General features: G+C 44.9%; 1 long non-coding RNA gene across 1 annotated transcript in view; it reads left to right on the top strand.

Annotated features, from left to right (window-relative positions):
• LOC144827264 (uncharacterized) overlaps window positions 1-18,190 on the top strand; it is a 363,221-nt gene extending 345,031 nt beyond the window's left edge. Inside the window, exon 3 of the long non-coding RNA XR_013610105.1 lies at window positions 17,431-18,190. This is a non-coding gene — a long non-coding RNA (uncharacterized LOC144827264). The remainder of the gene's footprint in view (window positions 1-17,430) is intronic.
• Window positions 18,191-20,014: the final 1,824 nt, after the last annotated feature.

Genomic DNA, 20,014 nt, shown 5'->3' with positions numbered 1-20,014 from the left:
AGGCCGAATCTGTGATGCCCAGCGTCCTCAGTCTATTCCGCAGGACCCCATGGTTAACGGTGTCAAAAGCCACCGTTAGATCCAATAGGATCAAGGCAGCTCTTCCCCCCTCGTCCATGGTCCTGCGGATGTCTTCTGTTGCAATGATCAAGGCAGATTCGGTGGAATGGCATGCCCTGAATCCGTGTTGCGTAGGGTCTAGGAGGTGGTTGTGGTCTATGTATTTCGTAAGCTCCTGGTTCATGGCTCTCTCCATGATCTTGGCTGGTAAAGGAAGGCAGGATATTGGCCGATAGTGCTTGGATTCCATGGGATCCAATGTCTCTTTTTTAAGAATAGGCCTGATACAAGCTTTCTTCCAGCTCCGAGGGAAGAGGCCAGAGCTTATGACTCTGTTAAGCAACCGGGTTAGGACTGGGCTGATTGTTTCAGGGATTTGATGGAGTATGTAGGGAGGACATGGGTCCAAAGGAGATCCCGATTTGGTCTGAATAAGCAGAGTGGCAACCTGAGATTCGCTTAATAGTGAAAATTGGGAGAGATTGGTGGTGTTAGGTGCCAAGTCAGTACTGTGAGTGTTTAACGTTCTGATATGTGAAGTGTGGAGGTCATCATAGACCGCCTGGACCTTTTGTTGGAAAAATTGCCCTATATTTTCCACAAAATTCTGGTCTGGGACAAAAATAGTGTCCCGAGGGCTCTTGGCTAGATGCGCAACGGTTTTGAACAGTTCCTTCGAGGAGTTTGAGGACTCTAGAATTTTTTGTGTATAGAAGGCCGACTTTGCTTGTTCTATCTTTACCTTGTATTCATGTAGGACTGTGGTGTATTCTTTCCTGGTGTGTGAACTATAGTCGGATCGCCATATCCTTTCATAGCGCCGACATTTAAGTTCAATTAATTTCACATCCAGGGTATACCACTGTGCTGTGGCTGAGCATTTTCTGGGCTTTTTGATTTCCTCTGGGGCCAACTCGTTCACTGCTTGGCTAAGCCATGTGTTAAAGTGGCTAGCTCCATTGTTACTGTCACATGTTTCGAGTGAGGGGGATCCCTCGATAGAGCAGTGGAGAGTTTAGCAGCTTCAAGCTTCTTCCACGGGCGGATTTTTACTGGGAGAGCCAGATCTCTCCACCTGGTAATTGAGAGATTTGTATGAAGGTTGAAGTGAATGGCTGTGTGATCAGACCAAGGGACAGGCAGGATCGAGGTTATCTTTAAATGCTTGTTATTCGTAAAGACAGCATCGAGCATATGGCCCGCTGTGTGGGTGGGTTTGAAGACTAGTTGGTCCATCCCAAAACTTTGGAAATTCTCTATTAGGGTGGACGTTTCGATTGAGTTATTTTCCTCTAGGTGAAAATTAAAGTCTCCTAGAACTGTGAATGTGGCTTGATCTAAGGTGAATTCCAGATACGTAAGGAGGGCATTGATAAAAGGAGCTCTGGGCCCCCGGGGTCTGTAGAGCAGAAGACCTGAGAATATTATTTGGTTACTGAATTTCACAGTGAAGGATATGGTTTCAGCCTCCAATCCAGCTTGTGGTAGGATGCCTATTTTGAGATATGAGCGGTGAATAATTGCTATTCCACCGCCCATCGAGCCTGGTCTGTCAGCATGTGCTACGGAGTAGCCCATAGGTACTGCTGTGTTCCAGTCGGGCCCCGATGCTTCTGAGGCCCAGGTTTCTGTCAAGAAGACAAGGTCTGCAGAATTATCGGTAACTAGAGCTTCTATTTCGTGCTTGTGTTTGGGCATTGATCTGACGTTTATGAGGATGTTCTTTAGAATTCTGATGTTGCTATTACATTGATTGCCCGTGCCGAGGCTTTGTGTGTTAGGCTTACTTGCAACTATAGTCGAATGCTGCAGGTTTGAGGGAGAGGGCAGTGATATTCCCTGTGGCATAAACCCACAGGAAGAACACCTGCGAGTTTTCAGTATGCCCTTGTCATGTGAGATTGTCACATGTGAACATGTATTTGGGTTTAGCTTTGCCAGTTCGTCTTTTGAATAGGTGATTTTGGGAAAATGGACAGGGGGTAAGGCGCTGGGCACTGGTCCGGCGCGGACGGGCGCCGACGGGCTTACCTTTGGCGCGCCGCCAGCGCGCCCTCTGCGCGCGTCCGCTGTGCGTCCGGCTGAACATAGGGCTAAGTAGGCTCTTAGCCCGGAAGTCGAGTCTGCTAGAGCGCGTCCCCACCAGTCCCACCGGTCCTAAGATGGCGTCTATGTGGACTGAAAGGTTTTGAATTACCCGGTTTTCCCTCCCCATCAAACGGGACTTCCCGCGGCGGAACAGGGATAGGGTATCTGGTAGGTACAAATACAATTTGTAATCAATTGTGCAACGGAGAGGCACTTCTTTTAAGGCAGGCTGTGCAGAGTACAATTTTCCAATCAATTGTGCAAGGTGCGCTATAATTAAAACAACAATTTAATACAATGTAGTAATCACGATTTTACAAATGAATTCAAGCAGCAACTGGTTAAGGGCTGGACCTGATATGTGAAATGCGCTAACCGCTCTGATGGCTTCTGTCTAGTGTCACTCAGGGACACCACCACATCACTCAGGGACACCACCACATCACTCAGGGACACCACCACATCACTCAGGAACACCACCACATCACTCAGGGACACCACTACATCACTCAGGGGCACTATTCAGGGGCACCACCACATCACTCAGGGACACCACCACATCACTCGGGGACACCACCACATCATTCGGGGACACCACCACATCACTCGGAGACACCACCACATCACTCAGGAACACCACCACATCACTCAGGGGCACCACCACATCACTCAGGGACACCACCACATCACTCCACTCAGGAGCACCACCACATCACTCAGTGACACCACCACATCACTCAGGGACACCACCACATCAATCGGGGACACCACCACATCACTCAGGGACACCACCACATCACTCAGGGACACCACCACATCACTCAGGAACACCACCACATCACTCGGGGACACCACCACATCACTCGGGGACACCAACACATCACTCTGGGACACCACCACATCACTCAGGAACACCACCACATTACTCAGGAACACCACCACATCACTCAGGGACACCACAACACAGCCACATCACTCAAGAACACCACCACATCACTCAGGGACACCACCACAATACTCAGGGGCGCCACCACATCACTCAGGGACACCGCCACATCACTCAGGGACAGCACTGTCCTTGCTTGCTACCAACAAGCATTGCCATACCCAATAGGACTCGCATTAGGAACGTGTAAGCTATTGGCTTTGTGAATAACAATGCTATTAATTTATATATTTTCAAAGCCAACACAACTCAGGGACACCACCGCATCACTCAGGAACACCACCACATCACTCAGGGACACCACCACATCACTCGGGGACACCACCACATCACTCTGGGACACCACCACATCACTCTGGGACACCACCACATGAGTGTGGCTCAATGGTTAGAGCGGCAGACCCTGATGCAGAGTTCTGGCCAGGGACCAGGGTTCGATTCCTGCCTCGGCGGGGTCTCGGGCTCAATTTCCTCGGACCTGTTAATTCTCGCCTCGGTGCCTATTCTAATCACGGGCCCCACGCTGCGACTCTGGGCAATAGCTTGCTTAGCCTCCACATTGGCCCCAACAGCGCTAAGGATGCCTGGCTTCACCCTGGGGGTGCCCAGGAGTGGACACTTCACAGGGAAAGCCAGGAGGGGTTCCACAGCGGTATGAGTATCAGCGCCAGGAAGCTGAATAGGCGACACCGCAAGGTGACCGTCTGGTGACAGTGCGCTCTATAAGTACCATGACATTTACATTTCACTCAGGAACACCACCACATCACTCAGGGACACCCCCACACCACTCAGGAACACCACCACATCACTCGGGGACACCACCACATCACTCGGGGACACCACCACATCACTCGGGGACACCACCACATCACTCCGGGACACCACCACATCACTCAGGGGCCCCACCACTTCACTCAGGGGCACCACCACATCACTCAGGGACACCACCACACCACTCAGGGACACCACCACATCGCTCGGGGACACCACCACATCACTCGGGGACACCACCACATCACTCAGGGACACCACCACATCACTCGGGGACACCACCACATCACTCTGGGACACCACCACATCACTCTGGGACACCACCACATGAGTGTGGCTCAATGGTTAGAGCGGCAGACTCTGATGCAGAGTTCTGGCCAGGGACCAGGGTTCGATTCCTGCCTCGGCGGGGTCTCGGGCTCAATTTCCTCGGACCTGTTAATTCTCGCCTCGGTGCCTATTCTAATCACGGGCCCCACGCTGCGACTCTGGGCAATAGCTTGCTTAGCCTTCACATCGGCCCCAACAGCGCTAAGGATGCCTGGCTTCACCCTGGGGGTGCCCAGGAGTGGACACTTCACAGGGAAAGCCAGGAGGGGTTCCACAGCGGTATGAGTATCAGCGCCAGGAAGCCGAATAGGCGACACCGCAAGGTGACCGTCTGGTGACAGTGCGCTCTATAAGGACCATGACATTTACATTTCACTCAGAAACACCACCACATCACTCAGGGACACCCCCACACCACTCAGGAACACCACCACATCACTCGGGACACCACCACATCACTCGGGGACACCACCACATCACTCGGGGACACCACCACATCACTCAGGGACACCACCACATCACTCGGGGACACCACCACATCACTCTGGGACACCACCACATCACTCTGGGACACCACCACATCACTCTAATACACCACCACATCACTCAGCCCAACCACATAATCACTAAGCACCACAACAGCACTGTCCTTGCTTGCTACCAACAAGCATTCCCATAGCCAATAGGACTCGCATTAGGAAAGTATAAGCTATTGGCTTTGTGATTAACAATGCTACTAATTTATATATTTTCAAAGCCAACACATATTTAAAAAAATTGTTATTTACAATACCAATAGCTCACACTTTCCTAATGCGAGACCTGTTGCATTGCAAATGCTTGTTTTATGGATGTTGCATGAAACATGAACACATTTATCTGCAAAATGTCTGTAATAGACTGTCACATATTACCCACATTGAAAATAAATTTAAGTAAAACGGTATTTAAAACAATTTGTACAAGATGTATTCAAAATCACCAGGGCAACAAAAAAATCTGTATTACTGAGCTGGCTCAGTCAGGAGGCCCCCTGAAAGGCTGGGGCTCTGGGCCAGAGGCCACTTTGCCCATGCCTTAAAACGTCTCTGGAAGCTTTGGCAATCTGTTGAGAAGACGCTGCTCTCTGCGTGTTTTTTTTTTTCAGTGTGCCGCCTAATTTCCCTTTGTTGTAGAGAAGCAATCCTCCGTTTTTTACCGGCTTGGCTGAGGCCTTGATATTCCCGGCAGTGATGCTCCAAAAGCTGAGTGAGCGTTTGACATTTCAGCTGACCTACACTATCTGTGCCCCCGGACTCCCTCCCCTGACCCCGGGCATTTGCATTTGAATCGGTCCATAGTCCCAGATGAGATTGTAAAGGCAGCAGGAGGCAGGGGCCCCCTTGAAAGTCTCCTGGAAAACAAAAGTTAGTTGTTAGCCGCTTTTCTTCTCTACCTTCCTGCCCCCAACCTCCCCCACCCCTACATCTCCCTCTCCCTCCCCCCAAGAAAGGCTCGGCCCCCTACAGTAAACAAAAGAAAGGAGTATGTACAGTGCACTGTGTGCTGACCCGTGCATCTGCTTCAGATAGGCGCGAGATGAAAGGCGGTGCAGATGTCCAGCATTTACTGCGTCTTTCACGAGCTGTTTCTAAATGGGGCGAATTATTAGGCCTTTAAGTCATGCTGCTTGCCTGTTTTGCATGACTTTTTTTTTCTTTACCGAGTACGTTCTTCCTGTGTGTGATGTGGGCTTTTGATTTAGGCTATTTATTTATTTTTTTGCCGTTTTTCCCTTCAAGAATAAACATTTGTTTTTACGTAGGGCTGTTATTTTTGCATTTTAAGGCATATAAATATAACAAGCGGGAGGCAGAAACAATTTAAGGAGACCACATTTACTGGAAACTACAAAGAGCAGCACTTCCTAGTACAACCAGCCGCGTGCACCACCTGCCCCACGGCCCTGTGGTCTGTCACCTGAACGCCCACCCGCCTGCCCAAAATCCAGTGCTCCACCTTCAACCCAGATAGATAGAAACATTCCAAAGAAGCGCCACAGTCAGGTGACGCCGTGCAACCGCGTCATTGGTTTCACTTTCAGACGTGCAGGTCACTGATGTCCTATTCCAAAAGGTTCCATAGTATGGCGTGTTATGGGCATTTATATAGTGCCTAGTGAATGCCATTATGCGGCGCTGAAGTGGTTAGGGGACAGGTAGCATGCCTCTCACTCTGCGCCCACAGGAAGGGATTAGTCGAGTAAAAGGGAAGTTGTTGGTCACGTTTTATTTCCATTTGGTGCCATGGAATTTGGAAATATTAGTTTGATACAGATTATTCAAAGATGCCTTTTAGTATGGGAATTTAAAGCTGTAATATAGCGTTTTACTTGTCGGACCACAAATACACAATATTTAGGAAGAATTCCAGCCCCCCGCACTCCCCGCATATTTTTATAGTACTAGAATATTCAAAGAAAACTTCATTTTTCAGCTGACATGCTGGGGTCATGCAGGATGCAAAATATGCAATAATATTTCCCAATTTCTCAAATAGCTGTCAGACATTTTTTGTGAAATCAGGTAGAAGTGGGCTCCGGATCGCAAATGGATACCCCTTTGTTTCCTGCTAGTGCCTACTGTTGCCTAAACAGAGTTATTTAACTTTTTCTACTATGGACAGTGTTGTCGTCTTTTGCATCTTGTCTGTTTGATACTGGGAAGCTGCCCTTTGGCCTCGGCTATGGGTGGTATGGATTTGCCTTGTACTGAATAGGATTCTGTAGTTTCTGTCTTGGTCATGATGTAGCAGAGCAATTACTGGTCTATTGTTTCCACTCGGGTGAGGAAAAGACAGATCGTCACCATCCTCCTGATTTCTAGGTGATTACCAATCACTCATATCCTTGCTGTGAGTTCCATAATGTATCTTCTTATACTTCAAAGGATATGCCGTCAATCAGGGGCGCAATTAGACCCGAACGTCGGAGGGGGGGGGGGGGGTTGGCTGGGGGGTGCTAACACTCCCAGCCAGGGCTGGCCCTAGCACTGGTCGAGCCCCTTCCCCATTTCCACCTTCTCCATGAATTCCCTCACTACCACTCACCAGCAATGCACCTCATCTCTCTATAGCACCTTTCTGACAAACATTTAATTTTTTTTACAGAGCTACTCATAGTTTACTCACACTCTGTTCTGTGATCTGCATGGTACACGTTCTTTGTAGCAGGCTCATTAACACTCTGCGTTGTGTGGGTGGGAGGAGTGCCATGTGAGTGCACGGTGAGTGATGCAACAGCGTGGGAGAAGGGTAAGAGTAGTAACTGCAAGGTGAGTCATGTGACCATGTGAATTTGAGTTCGGATATAAGTGCTGAGTGGGATGAATGAATGCATGATTAGTGATGGGCTTGCATTGTGAGCACTGTGAGTGCAGGGTGAGCGGGTGAATGGTGTGAGTGCATGATGATCACTGTGAGTGCATTGGATCGCTGTAAGTGCAGGGCAGGGCTTTAAGTGGGATGAAAAAACTGGGGGGTCTCTCAAAGGGGCGTGGATAGTGTAATTTAGGGTGTGGCTTAAAAACACATAAACTAAAAATCTGTGGTTAGAATAGTGTGCCGACTGACCGGTTTTTTGCTGTTTATGTCATTGCATCCAGATATATGATACAACCTACAATAAGTCAGGACTATTGGCTTTGTCAGTGGTTGTTAGTTGCATAAGATAAATAAGCAGCAACTATGGCTATATAATATTGAAAAAGCTTCCACTTAAAGCCCTGGTTACACCACGACAATGTTGCTGCTCCTGAGTTTCAAAAACAGAAGGGAATACCAGAGAGAAAATGACTCTCTTTAAAGGATTTCCCTTCCCTACAACGCTCACCTGGCATGACGTCATGCCTTTAACTTCTCCGCTAGTTAGACCCTCCAGGATTTCGCAATTTCGCGGTTTGCCGCGAAATAGGCACTTTTGTAAAAATGCAGCGATTTTTACAAAAGTGCCCGCGAAATCGGCACTTTTGTAAAAATGCCGCGATTTTTACAAAACTGCCAGCGAAATCCAGATGTCCATTGCTGCATCCGTGCCGCCTGTGACTTTGGACCATTTCCATGAACATGGTTGTTTCTTTTTCTTTAAATAATACATCTGGTCCCCCTAGATTTAATCTGCGGGTAAAGATTTATTATTTTTTTAGAATTCACTGACTTTTTGAAGAGAACTGGTGGAAAAGTGTGGTGTATTCCCAATTATGCCCATGCAAAAGCAATTCTGTCTACATATATGTAGGGAAAAATCGTGCTTGTGAAAATGCCTTCAGATTAATTGGACTTTTTAACTTTTTTCTCCATGTGGAAAACATCCTTCTGTGAGGATAAAAAAAACCCTTGTTGCGCTGTGTTATATTATGAGTATTTGCAGGGCTTTAAGTGGGATGAAAAAACGGGGGTCTCTCAAAAGGGCTTGGCTTTAAAACACTTACACTAAAAATCTGTGTTTAGCATGGTGTACCGCCTGACTTGTATTTTGCTGTTTCTGTCATTGCATTCAGATATGTGATACAACAAGTAACATCATACCTACAACAAGTCAGGACTATTGGCTTTGTCAATGGTTATTAGTTGCATAAGATAAATAATTTGCAACTATGGCTTTTTACATATAATATTGAAAAAGCTTCCGCTTAAAGCCCTGGTGACACCACAATGTTGCTGCTCTTGCGTTTCAAGAAGAGAAGGGAAATCCAGACAGAAAATGACTCTTTAAAGGATTTCCCTCCCCCACAACGCTCACCTGGCATGACGTCAGTAACTCCTCCACTAGTGTGAAGTGAGCAGTGTGAGCACGTACACATCGAAGTGTTTGTTGTCACTGCAGTCTGGAAAAAACCAGACCACCTCTGCCATGGCCCAAAACAGAGCCCAATAGAGACCTGTTTCGAAGCCCCCTTTGAAAAACTGCCGGCGCTCAGCACCGATGAGGCCCGGCCCACTTAAAACCCTAGTGCAGGGTGAGCGTGAAAGTGAAGGACTAGAACGAGGAGTGAGTTGTCTGAATGCAGGGTGCCTGCCCAGACAGTTGAAGTAACTCAGTTTGTTACTGACGGGGGCATAGGGTTTCAGATATAAGTTCAACTATTGCTATTATGGCATTAATCAGGGATCAATGGTGGAGGATATAAACCATGTGCTGATCCTGCAACAAACTTCCAGTCTCATGATTAGGGTTGCCAGCTCATTATTTTCATATCCCAGACAGTACAAAAATAAGCAGTCACCTAAAACCCTATTTTCAGCACTTATCTGTGTATACTGCAAACAGCAAATATAAATAGCAGGCACTTTTCATTTTGTAAGGCTGCCTGATTCATCCATGACTAATAATTAAAGGGAACAAAGACAGAAAAGTCACATTACAAATGAACACATACTTTCTTTTATTTATAACCCTATTTAGTGTCAAGACGAGATCTTTGCAGGCTCTTTCCACAACACATGGCTGGCATTTTCCATTTGGCAACCCTACTTTATATTTCTTTTTCATGAAATACATTCTCGCACTATGGCAGTACATATAAAATACAAATGTAAGGAATAGGCAGAGTGGGGGCCCAGAGGTTAAAGGAACCAGAAAAAAAACGAAGCCTCGGTAAGGTAACCTGTTAACATAGGTATGTAAACATACAAATAGTCTTTAAAGACCTGGGAAAAACTTGGGCGTGCCAGAGATAAGACTCCAGACACTGCCCAGCCGAGCCCACAGCATCTCGAGCTACAGCAGTCCAGGCTGGGACACACGACGGGGGTCGGGGGGGCTGAAGCCCATTTAGCTCTATGGGCGTTGCACACTTTCCAATTGTGTTTTTTTTCATGACAGGATGTATTATTAATTGCGGTACTAATCAGGCAATGTCTATTTCTGAGGGTATTTCTTAAACTTTGTATGCAGGAAAACTGCTACCTTTGTTTTTACAGCCTATAGTGTGAAGCAGACTATTCTTGAATGAGAGGTTCTACTGGGGGGGGGGGGGCAGTTGAAGGCCCATCATCACAGGGGAGATGTGGTCTTGTCCCCTTACTTTATCCTGCTTCTGCATACTGGATGCTTTGTAGGAGTCGTATAACCGAAGATGATAGGTCACCGGACAAGGCATTGGAATAATCCAGTCCAGAGATGACTAGGGAAATGTTTGACAGCATCTTCTGATGAAATCCCAGATGTGGGAAATACATTGGAACATCCATTTGGTTTGAACTGTGGATTTTATTACTTGGTCAACTTAAGGTTTCATGCAGAGGGGTGAGTCTATGATATTTATTAGGTTTCTTCAGGCTAGATTATCAAATGATCCTATTTGCTCTAGTCTCTCTTTTTTTATCCACTGCTCAAGGGATCTGAGTCAATCATCTAGTTTGGAAAATTCAAGGGAATTAGGTTTTTCCAAATTAAGGGTCATGTGTGTATCATCATCATAGAGCAAGTGCAGTGAAAAGGTTTAATGAGTTCTGGGAGTGGAGTGATGTGAAGGTTTAAAAAGACTGGTGAGATGATTCAGTACTTGTTGTGCACCTTCTTTCATGGTGAGCGGTGCAATGGTAAACTTAGCTCTGGATATAATAGTTGGTCTGTTCATAAATCAGGAAGAGATCCACACAAAGATGTCCACACAATGAGGTTTACTCAATCCAAATTTTCTTGTAATCTATTGGTTTTTCATGACCCACAGTGTCAAAAACTGCCTGTAACGAGAAGGGTAGAAGTGCTGCTAGGCTGTTTCTGTTCACCAATGTTTACAGGTCAATCCAAGAGGGCTCTATTTTGTTGACACATATAGCACCCACATTAATTAGCAATAGCGTTCATACAATTTACATGAACAGTTTGTGTCAAGACTTCCCTGATGCATATCATTGGTGGAAACACTTAGAAACTGTGGCCACATAATATTCTGTTTGGGCACATTCAGGGCATCGGTCACCAACTGAATAGTGTTAAATTGTTCTGAAAAACATGAGCCCAACAATGCTGTCATAAGGTGAGCTAGAAGAATCATTATGCTGTATACATTGTTTAATACATTCATGGGCCATTTCAGCTGTAAGCTCTTTGCCTTCGTTTTGGAGTGCAGTCTGCTGCTAAGGTTTTCAGGAAGAGATTTGAGGAATTATCAGTGGCATTCCCAACTGTTTACCTGATAGTGATGATATCCGTATCCACGATGGAACATGATGTGTCTCTGGTACAGATGGGCAGTGTACTTCCGTAAGATGAAATCAATGCTAAGAAAAGGCCAGGGTGATGATTCTCAAGTTCTATGGGGACATGTTCTTTTGAGAGGGCATGCATTCTGATCCCTCCCTTTAGCAACAATTCCTGACAAAGTTTCAGTTCTCACATTGTTCCTGGGAATTGCCAAGTCCCCCACAAGAGCTACATTCAAGACATTGCCTCAATCAGTGCCAAATGAGAGACCTCAGAGAAAGGCCAGCCTTGTCAGAGACTTGTCAATCCGCTTTTGAAGCAATCAAGCTACAAATTACAGAAGTGGATGACAAGGCATACATTGATCCTGTTCTGCATAAACAAATTGAAGTACATACATGCCCTGTTTGCCCAGATGCCACACTGGCACAGAGAGGATCCTGAAGAACATTGATGCATAATTGTTTATTATTATTATTAACTGAGCTTGTAAAGCGACTGGTTACACTAGTCAGTGTGTCCCCGCGCTAAAGTGGTCAAAGAGATCCCTAATACAGCCAGGAAAAAGCAGTTCAATATTTAGGGAACATGTATGTTTTAAGTTCCTTGCAGAATATTTTTTCGGACGGCTCCATCCGGAGTCTCAGAGGAAGAGTGTTCCAACTCCGTACTGCCAGAAGACGGAAGGATCTGCCGCCCATCCTGGCCCTGCAGGTCTTCGGGATACACATTAGCCCAGTACCCTCCGACCGGAGGGGCCTAGTTGGGTTGTACAATGTTAGCAAGTTCCTAAGGAAACTTGGGCCCTTACCATGGGCAATCCGATGGCCTATACACAGGATTTTAAACTGGACACGCTCTTTAATTGGAAGCCAGTGGAGCGTCCCCAATGCCTTTTTGGTGGAAGATCTTTTTGGCAATGATAACACTAGGCATGCAGCAGCATTTTGGATACCTTGCAGGTGTTGAATACATCTCACGTTAGCTCCCAGATATAAGTCATTCCCGTAGTCCAGCCTGGAAGTCACCAGGGCATGGACCAGGGCCCTTCTTTCTGACACTGGGAGCAGGTCGAGTGTCTTTCTCAGACAACGGAGAATGCCGAAGCAAGTACCAGCTACACGTCTAGTGTGATGCTCAAAAGATAGTTTTGAGTCCATCCAAATACCCAGATTCTTAACCTGTTCTTTGGGTTGAGGTAGGGGGCCCAAGGACTGGGGCCACCATGCGGACGTCCAAACAGACGGAGACTTGCCTACGATCAGCACCTCCGTCTTGTCTCCATTTAATCTGAGACAATTGTTTGACATCCAATTAGCCAGGTCTTGCAGGCAGGATGTGAACTGACTGGCTGCCTGCTCAGCTGGCTGAGAGAGAGCTACAACCAGCTGAGTATCATCCGCGTAAGTCACCACAACAACCCCATGTTTCTCCGCAATAGATGCCACTGGGGCAACATAGAGGTTGAATAAAGTGGGACTTAGGCTCGAGCCTTGGGGAACTCCTTGGCTCAGGGCAATAGCTCTGGACCTATGGGGCCCCTGCTCCACACAAAAGCTGCGACCATGGAGAAAGGACTTCAGCCAGTGCCACGCTTTGCCAACAACTCCTCCTCTCTCAGGCACTGAAGCAGAGTGTGATGGGCCACGGTGTCAAACGCGGCACTGAGATCTAGGAGAATCAGTGCCGCAGTTTGACCTTCATCCGCATACTTCCTGAGCATCTCCGTGGAGTAGAGAAGAGCAGACTCCATGGAATGGAGAGCACGGAAGCCAGCCTGGGTGGGGTGGTAGAGTTGTTGGGTTTCAATGTGAGCCGTAAGCTGTTGATTCGCCAATTTTTCCGCTATTTTGGCGATGTAAGGGAGAAGTGAGATAGGCCGTAAGTTGCTCATTTGAGCGATGTTAATCTGTGGTTTCTTCTTAAGTGGAATTACCACAGCCTGTTTCCATATCGTTGGAACCGTGCCAGAGTCAAATGACAGTGTCAGGAGATGCTTGACATACGGCGCTAGGGTCTCCATATTGCTTCTCAGAATTGTGGCGGGTGCCGGGTCTCTAGGAGAGCCTGATTTTATACTTCCAGCCACCTTTTTTAGTTCAGCAATATCAGGGGTCAGAAAGGCACACAGCTTATCTGTGGCTGAAGGTCCCTCATCCATCAGGGTTTGGTCACAAGAACCGGCCCTAGCTGTGTTGGGGAAGGCGGCATATATATCCTGCACCTTTTTATGAAAGTAGTCGGCTATCTGATTGCAAGATTGCACCGAGGTAGCTGCTCTTTCTTCCAGGCAGGCCAGAGAGGATAATTCCTTATACACTGTAAAGAGTTCTTTGGCGGAGCAGTCGGCCTTAGTAATCCTTTCAGTGTAATAATCTGCCCTTGTTTTCCTTATCAGAGCATGGTACTTTTTAAGGTTCAGCTTATATTCCCTCTCATGGTCTGGTGAGTAATCCTGTCTCCAGGTTCTTTCGAACCGCTTACATACGGTCTTAGCCCTTTTTAGGTCCTCATTGAACCAAGCCGCGGATTTAGTGCGCCTCATAGGTCCTCTATTAGACCATGGTGCTGTAGCGTCCAGCGCAGCATGGATACGTCGATCAAGTGTTTCACATGCTCCATCAATTGTTAGGCCCAGACCTTCCGGTGGTCCTCCTTGTTCCAAACCGGTCTTAAAGTCTGCGGGGGAGAACCTAGCCCATCGCCTCTGTAACTTAAGAGTACCATCCCTTTCCCTTTGGAGGATTCCAGGGGATTGATTAATCTGAAATGGTACCAGGAAGTGATCCGTCCATACCATAGGTTCAGGGGGATCAACTATGAGGGAGTCCCAGTTACAGAAAATAGGGTCTAACGTATGCCCTAGTCGGTGTGTGGGCAGTTCCGACTGAAGAGCTAATTGCAGAGTTAGCAAATCATTACGGACCTCTTGGGCCGAGATGCTCAGAGCATCGTTAAAATGAAGATTAAGATCACCCAGCAGCAGAAATTTCTCATAGCGCAAAGCTGGAGATAGTATATTCTGTATCAGACTGGCAGCAAACTGACTGCTACCTCCAGGGGGCCTGTATACTAGAAGGCCTTTTATTATATAGTTTTTAGAGACAGATATAGAAAAGGTTCCAGCCTCGCTATCTAATATTGAAATGGCCTCCAAAGTGCATTCAATCCCGTGCTTATGGATAATCGCAATCCCTCCGCCCTCCCACATGGTCTATCTAGCCTACAAATGCCATAACCTGGGGGGAGTGCATCTAGCACCTCGGGGGATGACTCCTCATCTAGCCAAGTTTCGGTAGTGAACAGGATGTCCAGTTCACTATCCTCAAGTAAATCCCGCACTTCCATTCGGTGCTTCCTGAGGGACCTGCAGTTAAGCAATGCGCATCCAAGCTTTCTGGCGGATCCATTACAGGTCTTCCAGTGTCTGAATGAGTAGCCACAATGACTGCACGTATTTCGAAGTCCATCAGTTGCACTATCCTTACCAGGCATTTTATGCCAGCAGTAGTTTGAGAAGTCACATGAATACCTACTCAGAAGCGGGGAATTATAACTTGTTAATGATGAGGTTGTTCAAACTTTTCACTTATTCATATGTCTAAGCACCTTTACATCTGGAACTGACCATTGTGAAGATGTTTTTACTTTTTAAGGCACCAATTTGTCCATAATGCTAATATTAGGCATGCCCCAAGTGTAAACGTCAGTTTTATTTCAAATGTAACAGTTTCAGACTGCATGATTATCACTTCAAAATCATTCACAAGCCTTGCTAGGACCAGAACCCAGGCAATTCCCTTTCCTGCGTTCATCTGACCAACCAAACCCTTGATTGCTGAGCTCATCAGACAACTCATCAAGCAGTCTCTAGCATGGTTCTAGATAAAGTAGACATAGTGATGGCTTCACAACAGGCCAGAGCTTAACTACAATGGTGCAGAGATCTAGAAGCATGAAGGCTGTGCATCATCTATGCTATCTTTAGGATTTCTGGGAATATTGTATGTCCAGGGTAAACGTTTATGATTCAAGAAGATCTTATGCCTATAGTCACTTGTTTAGTGATGTCTCAGGCACTTAAAAAGCAAGGCATTGACTTATCTCATGAAGGTCAGAATGGCAGGAGATCCGGATGCAGAAAGTTTGGTTCTGTCGCTTGATAAACCTGTGGAGAAGATCCTTGGACAAGTCATGTATGCTAGAGCCTGGAAAAAACACAACCCCCTGTAACAATCTGATCAATCCAAAAATTTCAGGAGGATGTGGCTCTTGATTTAAATGGACAGCATCACCTGATTGTGATGGATGACATTTCCCAGGCTTTATGGCTATCCCCGCAACACCATAAGTAGTAATACAGTCATTTAAACAAAACTTTCTCCACATTAGACATCACAAGTAATGTAATGGACCACCTTTTAAAAGCAAAGCCTCTGAGGAACCTGTAGAAATTCTGGATTCCCGTAATTGCAAGATCACCTTGTTGTTGCTTGAAGGACATTTATTCATAGAATACTTAAGGCCAAACTGAAGAAAATCATGCAAATTGCCAAAGCCACAAACAACACAACTGGGAAGTCACTGACATAACTACTGCTTGATTAGAAGTTCAAGACACTGATTTCAGACAGCACCTGAGCATTGCCCTGATCATCATGATGCGAGAAAATGCAACACTACATCAAATGGAAGATTGAAGAATAGGCAGACTGGAGAAGAGAAGTGTGAAAAACTCAAGACTTAGCAAAGAAGACAACATGGTGATCCAGTCTCACAAGGATCATCACTCTTTTAATCCTTGGCAATAAGTATTCATTGACCTGAAGTGGAATATTCTTAGCTTATGGAGGGACAGACATGGCTTGGTCACCTTTAATGAATGTATTTACCTATAATGGAAAACAACCCACATAATGGTTCATTGGTAGATAAACTGTCAGGATGTTGCTCCAAGTTTGGCTCTAGAACAGCTCTGTAAGCGATTATCCTTTGTCCAGATTATGCTTTGTCCATCTCCTTCTTCCTCACTTCTTATATCTCCATCTCATTCTCCCAAATTTGAATGCGAATAATCCCCACTCCTCCATAACATTTGACCCACGGTGAGTGTCATTACTATGATGGACTAAAACCTGCAAGTTGTTTAATTGAGGGAAGATGTCATGTAACCACGGCCATGTGTTGTGCCCTTGCACACCTGACAACTCCTCTAGTATGCATCTCTAGTGGATGCACAAACAGCTTGTTAGTGGGCGGGGAGGTGGCAGTATGAGCTGGCACTAAGTTAGTGGTTTTTGTTCTAAGTTAGTGGTTGCAGGTGAAGACAGTCAGTTCTCCATTCAGATTCTGCCTGCAGTTTAGGAACCCTTAGGATGACAGAATGAATAACATAAAGCAAATATATATATATATATTTTTGTTGTTGTTATCTGCTGTTCTGCTGTAATGAAAATGTTCCCTACATTTCGGATGTCAGTAGTTGTTGAAACAATACAAGTGATGTTTCTTGCCAGGAAATGTGAGGGACAGTGAGGGCTATAAGGGACCAATAGCAGCGAATGCACGCTTTAACAGAGTGACAGCCAACATTAGTGATTTACTTACAGACAACCAAGGGAGCACTGCAAGATTCCCTTTATTCTGTTTGAGATGACAAGCTTATCATCTCAGAGGAATGCAGAGCATGTAACAATGGGACACTTCAATACTAACCCTCAAGTCAATATCTGTTTTTAAGGTGGACTTAATTTCCCCCCTATAAAACAGTATTTCAAGAGCAAATTTCATTTGTAAACAAAAACGATTTTTATTATAAATGTGCGAAAGCCTATGTTTAAACGGCAGATATACTAAATACAAAACTTTGGAGTAGGTAAACATACCTAAATGTTATAAGCTTGCAAGAAAAGTAACTAAGTACTGATTTTTGTTAGTCTACCTGTCGATGCCATGTTAACTGAAATTAATGCATTAACATTGAACAGTTTGTTTTCTACATTGAACCATTATTTTCAACAAGATGTTTTCTTCTCTTTTGCTGCAGATGTTGTAACTATCCAGAAGCCTTTTTGTTAGTTAGTAAATAGGCATTTGCTTATTTGCTTTGTATTAGACAACTGATGATGAGGTTCTCACCTGGATAAGAGAAGGCAACAGGATGGATGATTCATGGGGAGAACAGTCTGGACCGCAGAATGTAGATGATGTATCTTTTCAAGGTCTAAAATCTATAGACCATTGTATGAACAAGAGAAAATGGGGAGTTTGCTCATTCACAGGAGTTTACTGAAATCCTATTCAGAGGATGAAGAAGACGAATGAAAACATGTTGCCACATACAATATTGTGTGTTTATATTAATGTGTGTTCCAAGAGCAAAGCAGGACTTTTTCCTTTGAGCTTTTCACTCAGGAAGGTTTTTTTCCTGGAGCTTCTCTCACTCACACTGGCTGGGAACTCATCTCTGAGTTCCTTATATCTCTCTACATGAGAGGTTGCTTAGCCAAATTCTTGGATGTCTGCCGATTAATAGCTCTGAATAATTTCCAGCTTGACATGCAAAGGTTTTATGCGTATACATTGATTCTCTCATCAGAACTCTTTATTGAGTATCTGAACTGACAACGTATTCTATCTTATTCCAATTTAGTTTAGATTAAGGAACTTCCTTTATGGAAAATGCTTGCTCCATTATTACAACCTTTTCTGCTGTCCTAACTAAAATTATATTCTTTCTTATACTGAAATATCGATTATTGGATTACATTAACTTTTATTGCTGATACTTAAAAGATTCATTCTTGCTGAATAAAAGGTGAAATCTTAAAAAGAATCAAAAATAAAACTTTTTAACTCATCCAAATTCTCTTTATTGACTGTATTAAAAGTTACTCATGATTTATCATGACCAGTGGCGTAGCTGGGAGGATGCAGGGGCGGTTCGTCCCGGGTGTCACTTTTCTGGGGGCGGACACAAGCCACGAGCAGAAGGCAAGTTTTGTTTTTATTTTTGTTTATTCTCCCTCACCGTTGTTCGGCACCACTAAACGACCCCCCCCATTAGCATAGTCGTTCACGAGCACCCACCCACTCTTACCGGCACTGGAGTGCGGCAAACTGATGTCTCGCCCTGGGCATCTAAAGCCCTAGCTACGCCACTGATCAGGACATTGGATTAATGTAGATGTTTGCTCCTTCTCATTTCTCCTTTTCAATTAAAAAGGTCCATATGACCAACAGTTATTTATTTATTTTTATTTTAAAAGTTTAATATAGCGCTACCTTGACCCGTGGGTATCAGAGCACTTTACATATACAAAGGAGATAAAGGTTGCATTACATAGCAGGATCTAAGGAAGCAAAAAAAAGATATAAGCAAAAACATAATAATTAGGCAAACAGTGAGGGGGAGGGAGACAAAAAATGTAGGTAGTTGACACAGTTCAGTAACCACCTATCCTTGATGGTCAAGTGAGAGGGGAGTCAACTAGGTTATTAGAGTCTGGGTTAGTTGACATTGGTCGGTAAAGTATTTGTTGAGGAGATGGAGTTTCAGATCCCTTTTGAAGCAGGAGAAAGAGGGGTTGCATCTGAGGTCTCTAGGGACTGAATTTCACATTCTGTGTACATTAATGATTACAACCCGAAGATTGAGACAAGGAAAAAACCACTCCAGCAAGTGGTAGTGAGGGGATGGCTTATGTCACAGGAGAAAAGGAGCTGAAATAATTTGCCTAAGTTTAGAATTGCCCATGTCTCTTAAGTCCAAAGCTCAAACTTGAAGGATAAAGGAGTCAGCAGTTTCGAAGGTGGTTGTAGTGGTGGAGGTGCAAGTATTAATAGGGTTATGCAAGACAATTGTTTAATTAAAAGTGTGTCATTATGCTGAAGTTATGTGTTTGGTATTTTGGTAGGGAATAATAGATTTATCATGTTTAAGCATTTGATGTTGAGCAGTTGAGGTTGTTATCAAACTCAGAGTAGTCCAAGATTCTGGGATATAGTTAAGAAATAATAAATTGTGGTGTTATTTATCTGCTAAGGTTTTGTGGTGCAGATGCGTGAGGTACCATCAACTGCACAGTTGAGATAGGGACTCTAACCAATGGTTCCGATTCTACTAATATTAAATGGTGTTAGTAGAACCTATTGCGTCATGGAAAATTATATCAGTCAGGGAGATTTCCCAATGGTCGAGATTTCATTTTTGTATGTGTATGTGTAACAAAGTTGGAGGGTGTTGAAATGTGCTTCTGATTGTTTATTGTGTGAATGATCTATATGAATCCTTTAGGAGAACGGACAAAAGTTATTTGTTTATTGAGCTTGCTTAAATTTGTAGAATTTTGTGTACGAGAAAATTGTAAAGGAGGGTGCACTGCTTCAAGTAGTGAAGAATTATGTCAGTGTGCTGCTGCGCTGGGTATAGGTCAACTAGTGAAGTGCTATGCTGGGGTTGGTTCACAAGTCAACAAGTACTAAGTTGCAATTGGTTAATAAAAGGAAAATTGTGACAGGATTGGAGAAAGATAGTGACGAATACGGAATTATAAACTGAACAAAAACATTGAAACTTTGCAAATTGGTCACTGCTCAATTATTAATGAATCTTTGCAATCATGAAATGT

Source organism: Lissotriton helveticus, chromosome 4_1 (genome assembly GCF_964261635.1).
Source record: "Lissotriton helveticus chromosome 4_1, aLisHel1.1, whole genome shotgun sequence".
Lineage (NCBI taxonomy): Eukaryota > Metazoa > Chordata > Amphibia > Caudata > Salamandridae > Lissotriton > Lissotriton helveticus.
This window is presented reverse-complemented; position numbering and strand designations above follow the sequence as displayed.